Consider the following 7,240-nt stretch of genomic DNA (forward strand, 5'->3'; position numbering starts at 1 on the left):
TATAGGACTGACCCCTGCGGGACTCCACTTGTGACGTCTCGCCAATCTGAGACCTCACCCCTCACTCAGACTCGTTGTCTCCTGTTGCTTAGGTACTCCTCTATCCACCGGAGTACCTTCCCTCTCACTCCAGCCTGCATCTCCAACTTTCGCACTAGCCTCTTGTGTGGCACTGTATCAAAGGCTTTCTGACAATCCAAAAATATGCAGTCTGCCCACTCTTCTCTTTCTTGCCTTATTTTTGTTGCCTGGTCGTAGAATTCAAATAACCCTGTGAGGCAGGACCTGCCATCCCTGAACCCATGTTGATGCTGTGTTACAAAGTTCCTTCGCTCCAGATGCTCCACTAGTTTTTTTCGCACAATCTTCTCCATCAGCTTGCATGGTATGCAGGTTAGGGACACTGGCCTGTAGTTCAGTGCCTCCTGTCTATCCCCTTTCTTGTATATCGGGACTACGTTAGCTGCTTTCCAAATATCTGGCAGTTCCCCTGTTGCCAGTGATTTGTTATACACTATGGAGAGTGGTAGGCACAGTTCTCTTGCTCCTTCCTTTAGAACCCAAGGGGAGATTCCATCTGGGCCTATAGCCTTCGTCACGTCCAACTCTAGTAAACGCTTCCTTACTTCCCCACTGGTAATCTCAAACTCTTCCAGTGGTTCCTGGTTAGCTATTCCCTCACTTACCTCTGGAATTTCTCCTTGCTCTAAGGTGAAGACCTCCTGGAATTTCTTATTCAATTCCTCACACACTTCCTTGTCATTTGTAGTGAATCCTTCCGCCCCTATCCTTAATCTCATAACCTGTGTGTGTGTGTGTGTGTGTGTGTGTGTGTGTGTGTGTGTGTGTGTGTGTGTAATTACCTAAGTGTAATTACCTAAGTGTAGTTACAGGATGAGAGCGACGCTCGTGGTGTCCCGTCTTCCCAGCACTCTTTGTCATATAACGCTCTGAAACTACTGACGGTCTTGGCCTCCACCACCTTCTCCCCTAACTTGTTCCAACCGTCTACCACTCTGTTTGCGAAAATGAATTTTCTTATATTTCTTCGGCATCTGTATTTAGCTTGTTTATATCTATGACCTCTTGTTCTTAAAGTTCCAGGTATCAGGAAAATCTTCCCTATCGATTTTATCAATTCCTGTTACTATTTTGTATGTAGTGATCATATCACCTCTTTTTCTTCTGTCTTCCAGTTTTGGCATATTTAATGCCTGTAACCTCTCTTCGTACCACTTGCCCTTCAGTTCTGGGAGCCGCTTAGTAGCATGTCTTTGCACCTTTTCCAGTTTGTTGATGTGCTTCTTAAGATATGGGCACCACACAACCGCTGCATATTCTAGCTTTGGCTTAACAAAAGTCGTGAACAATTTCTTTAGTATATCGCCATCCATGTATTTAAAAGCAATTCTGAAGTTAGAAAGTGTGGCATAGGCTCCTCACACAATATTCTTTATGTGGTCCTCAGGTGATAGTTTTCTATCTAGAACCACCCCTAGATCTCTTTCTTTATCAGAATTCTTTAAAGATTTCTCACATAATATATAGGTTGTGTGGGGTCTATGTTCTCCTATTCCACATTCCACAGTGTGTGTGTGTGTGTGTGTGTGTGTGTGTGTGTGTGTGTGTGTGTGTGTGTGTGTGTGTGTGTGTGTGTGTGTGTGTGTGTGTGTGTGTGTGTACTCACCTAGTTACTCACCTAGTTGTGCTTGCAGGGGTTGAGCTCTGGCTCTTTGGTCCCGCCTCTCAACCGTCAATCAACAAGTGTACAGGTTCCTGAGCCTATTGGGCTCTATCATATCTATATTTGAAACTGTGTATGGAGTCAGCCTCCACCACATCACTTCCTAGTGCATTCCATTTACTAACTACTCTGACAATGAAAAAGTGCTTTCTAATGTCTCTGTGGCTCATTTGGGTACTCAGCTTCCACCGGTGTCCCCTTGTTCGTGTCCCTCCAGTGTTGAATAGTTCATCCTTGTTTACCCGGTCGATTCCCCTGAGGATTTTGTAGGTTGTGATCATGTCCCCCCTTACTCTTCTGTCTTCCAGTGTCGTAAGGTGCATTTTCCCGCAGCCTTTCCTCATAACTCACGCCTCTTAGTTCTGGGACTAGTCTAGTAGCTTACCTTTGAACTTTTTCCAGCTTCGTCTTGTGCTTGACAAGGTACGGGCTCCATGCTGGGGCCGCATACTCCAGGATTGGTCGTACATATGTGGTGTACAAGATTCTGAATGATTCCTTACACAGGTTCCTGAACGCCGTTCTGATGTTAGCCAGCCTCGCATATGCCGGTTACGTTATTCTCTTTATGTGGACTTCATGAGACAGGTTTGGTGTGATATCAACTCCTAGATCTTTCTCTTTGCCTGTTTTTTTTTTGAGGTATATACAAGAGTTGTTACATTGTTGTACAGCCACTAGTACGGGTAGCGTTTCGGGCAGGTCCCTGGAATATGATCCCCTGCCGCGAAGAATCGTTTTTTCATCCAAGTACACATTTTACTGTTGCGTTAAACAGAGGCTACAGTTAAGGAATTGCGCCCAGTAAATCCTCCCCTGGCCAGGATACGAACCCATGACAGCGCTCGCGGAACGCCAGGCGAGTGTCTTATCACTACACCACGGAGACTGTTTCATTAAGTTCTTCATCTCCTATTCTGTATCCTGTGTCTGGCCTCCTGTTTCCACTGCCTAGTTTCATTACTTTGCATTTACTCGGGTTGAACTTCAACAGCCATTTGTTGGACCATTCACTCAGTCTATCTAGGTTATCCTGTAGCCTCCTACTATCATCCTCTGTTTCAATCCTCCTCAGTAATTTTTGCATCGTCGGCAAACATTGAGAGGAACGAATCTATACCCTCTGGGAGATCATTTACATATACCAGAAACAGTATAGGTCCAAGGACTGATCCCTGCGGGACTCCACTTGTAACGTCTCGCCAATCTGAGACCTCACCCCTCACTCAGACTCGTTGTCTCCTGTAGCTTAGGCACTCTTCTATCCACCGGAGTACCTTCCCTTTCACTCCAGCCTGTATCTCCAACTTTCGCACTAGCCTCTTGTGTGGCACTGTATCAAAGGCTTTCTGACAATCCAAAAATATGCAGTCTGCCCACCCTTCTCTTTCTTGCCTTATTTGTGTTGCCTGGTCGTAGAATTCAAGTAACCCTGTGAGGCAGGACCTGCCATCCCTGAACCCATGTTGATGCTGTGTTACAAAGTTCCTTCGCTCCAGATGTTCCACTAGTTTTTTTCGCACAATCTTCTCCATCAGCTTGCATGGTATGCAGGTTAGGGACACTGGCCTGTAGTTCAGTGCCTCCTGTCTATCCCCTTTCTTGTATATCGGGACTACGTTAGCTGCTTTCCAAATATCTGGTAGTTCCCCTGTTGCCAGTGATTTGTTATACACTATGGAGAGTGGTAGGCACAGTTCTTTTGCTCCTTCCTTTATTATACAAGGGGAGATTCCATCTGGGCCTATAGCCTTTGTCACATCCAACTCTAGTAAACACTTCCTTACTTCCCCGCTGGTAATCTCAAACTCTTCCGGTGGTTCCTGGTTAGCTACTCCCTTACTTATCTCTGGAATTTCTCCTTGCTCTAAGGTGAAGACCTCCTGGAATTTCTTATTCAGTTCCTCACACACTTCTTTGTCATTTGCAGTGAATCCTTCCGACCCTATCCTTAATTTCATATCCTGTTCCTTTACTGCTGTTTTTCTCCTGATGTGGCTATGCAACAATTTAGGCTGAGTCTTTGCCTTGCTTGCGATGTCATTTTCGTATTGTCTTTCTGCCTCTCTTCTCATCCTGACATATTCATTCCTGGCATTCTGGTATCTTTCTCTGCTCTCCAGTGTCCTGTTATTCCTATAGTTTCTCCATGCCCTTTTACTTTGCTGCTTAGCTATCCTACATCTCTGATGAAACCATGGGTTTCTCATCTTCATATCTCTGTTTTCCTTTTGGACTGGGACAAACTTGTTTGTTGCGTCCTTGCACTTCTGCGTGATGTAAGTCCATCATATCTTGGGCCGTCTTTCCATTGAGCTCTGTTTACCATGCTATATCTGTTAGGAATTTTCTTATCCTCTCATAGTTTCCCTTTCGGCTATGCTAACCTTTTGGTTTCGGTATCCCTCCTCGAGTTCAATAACCCTTCTTCAATCAGGTACTCAAACACCAGTACACTGTGGTCGCTCATTCCTACTGGGTCCTCAAAATCGATTTCTCTTATGTCGGAGTCGTTCAGAGTGAAGACTAGGTCGAGTCTCGCTGGTTCGTCATTGCCTCTCATCCTTGTGGGTTCTCCTGACATGCTGGGTTAAAAAGTTTCTTGTCACCACCTCCAATAGATTGGCTCTCCATGTATCCTCGCCTCCATGCGGTTCCTTGTTCTCCCAGTCAATCCTTCTGTGATTGAAGTCGCCCATGATGAGCAAGTGGGATCTATTTCTACAGGCAGCAGAGGCTGCCCTCTCAATTATAATAGTTAACTGCCATGTTGTTGTTTTCATACTCTTGACTGGGTCTTCTGTCATTTGGTGGAGGGTTGTATATTACTGCTACTACTATTCTTGGTCCTCCAATTGTCATGGTGCGTGCTATGTAGTCTCTGAACCCCTTATAGCCCGGGATGGCCATCTCCTTAAAACTCCATTCCTTTCTCATGAGTAGGGCCACTCTGCTACCTCCCCTACCTTCCCTCTCTTTCCTTATTACTGTGTACTCCTGGGGAAACACGGCATTCGTTATGATTCCAGAGAGTTTTGTTTCAGTGAGTCCGATTACATCTAGGTTCATTTCTTGTGCTCTTTCCCTTAGTTCACTTGTCTTGCTTGTGATGTGTGTGTGTGTGTGTGTGTGTGTGTGTACTCACCTAGTTGTACTCACCTAGTTGTGTTTGCGGGGGTTGAGCTCTGGCTCTTTGGTCCCGCCTCTCAACCGTCAATCAACAGGTGTACAGATTCATGAGCCTATCGGGCTCTGTCATATCTACACTTGAAACTGTGTATGGAGTCAGCCTCCACCACATCACTTCCTAATGCATTCCATTTGTCAACCACTCTGACACTAAAAAAGTTCTTTCTAACATCTCTGTGGCTCATTTGGGCACTCAGTTTCCACCTGTGTCCCCTTGTGCGTGTTCCCCTTGTGTTAAATAGACTGTCTTTATCTACCCTATCAATCCCCTTCAGAATCTTGAATGTGGTGATCATGTCCCCCCTAACTCTTCTGTCTTCCAGCGAAGTGAGGTTTAATTCCCGTAGTCTCTCCTCGTAGCTCATACCTCTCAGCTCGGGTACTAGTCTGGTGGCAAACCTTTGAACCTTTTCCAGTTTAGTCTTATCCTTGACTAGATATGGACTCCATGCTGGGGCTGCATACTCCAGGATTGGCTTGACATATGTGGTATACAAAGTTCTGAATGATTCTTTACACAAGTTTCTGAATGCCGTTCGTATGTTGGCCAGCCTGGCATATGCCGCTGATGTTATCCGCTTGATATGTGCTGCAGGAGACAGGTCTGGCGTGATATCAACCCCCAAGTCTTTTTCCTTCTCTGACTCCTGAAGAATTTCCTCTCCCAGATGATACCTTGTATCTGGCCTCCTGCTCCCTACACCTATCTTCATTACATTACATTTGGTTGGGTTAAACTCTAACAACCATTTGTTCGACCATTCCTTCAGCTTGTCTAGGTCTTCTTGAAGCCTCAAACAGTCCTCTTCTGTTTTAATCCTTCTCATAATTTTAGCATCGTCCGCAAACATTGAGAGAAATGAATCGATACCCTCCGGGAGATCATTTACATATATCAGAAACAAGATAGGACCGAGTACAGAGCCCTGTGGGACTCCACTGGTGACTTCACGCCAATCGGAGGTCTCACCCCTCACCGTAACTCTCTGCTTCCTATTGCTTAGATACTCCCTTATCCACTGGAGCACCTTACCAGCTACACCTGCCTGTCTCTCCAGCTTATGTACCAGCCTCTTATGCGGTACTGTGTCAAAGGCTTTCCGACAATCCAAGAAAATGCAGTCCGCCCAGCCCTCTCTTTCTTACTTAATCTGTGTCACCTGATCGTAGAATTCTATCAAGCCTGTAAGGCAAGATTTACCCTCCCTGAATCCATGTTGGCGATTTGTCACGAAGTCCCTTCTCTCCAGATGTGTTACCAGGTTTTTTCTCACGATCTTCTCCATCACCTTGCATGGTATACAAGTCAAGGACACTGGCCTGTAGTTCAGTGCCTCTTGTCTGTCGCCCTTTTTGTATATTGGGACCACATTCGCCGTCTTCCATATTTCTGGTAGGTCTCCCGTCTCTAGTGACTTACTATACACTATGGAGAGTGGCAGGCAAAGTGCCTCTGCACACTCTTTCAGTACCCATGGTGAGATCCCATCTGGACCAACAGCCTTTCTAACATCCAGATCCCGCAGGTGTCTCTTGACCTCCTCTCTCGTAATTTCGAACTCCTCCAAGGCCGCCTGGTTTACCTCCCTTTCTCCTAGCACAGTGACCTCACCCTGTTCTATTGTGAAGACCTCCTGGAACCTCTTGTTAAGTTCCTCACACACCTCTCTGTCATTCTCTGTATACCTGTCCTCGCCTGTTCTAAGTTTCAATACCTGTTCTTTCACTGTTGTTTTCCTTCTGATGTGACTGTGGAGTAGCTTTGGTTCGGTCTTGGCTTTGTTTGCTATATCATTTTCAAAATTTTTCTCTGCTTCTCTTCTCACCCTGACGTACTCATTCCTGGTTCTCTGGTATCTCTCTCTGCTTTCTGGTGTTCTGTTATTCCGGAAGTTCCTCCACGCCTTTTTGTTCAGTTTCTTCGCTTCCATACATGCCCTATTATACCATGGATTCTTCTGTTGCTTCTCGGATTTTTCCCTTTGGGCCGGGATGAACCTGTTTACTGCCTCTTGACACTTTTGGGTAACATAGTCCATCATACCCTGTACAGACTTATCTCTGAGGTCTGTGTCCCAAGGTATTTCACTTAGGAAACTTCTCATCTGTTCATAATTCCCCTTTCGGTATGCCAGCCTTTTGATTCCTAGTTCTTTTTGGGGGGAGATAAGTCCTAGCTCTACTAGGTACTCAAAGTTCAATACACTGTGATCACTCATTCCCAATGGCGCTTCCATCTTAACTTCCCTTATATCCCATTCATTTAGGGTAAATATCAAATCAAGCATTGCTGGTTCATCTTCTCCT

This window comes from Procambarus clarkii, chromosome 62 (genome assembly GCF_040958095.1).
Source record: "Procambarus clarkii isolate CNS0578487 chromosome 62, FALCON_Pclarkii_2.0, whole genome shotgun sequence".
NCBI classification, from domain to species: Eukaryota; Metazoa; Arthropoda; class Malacostraca; order Decapoda; family Cambaridae; genus Procambarus; species Procambarus clarkii.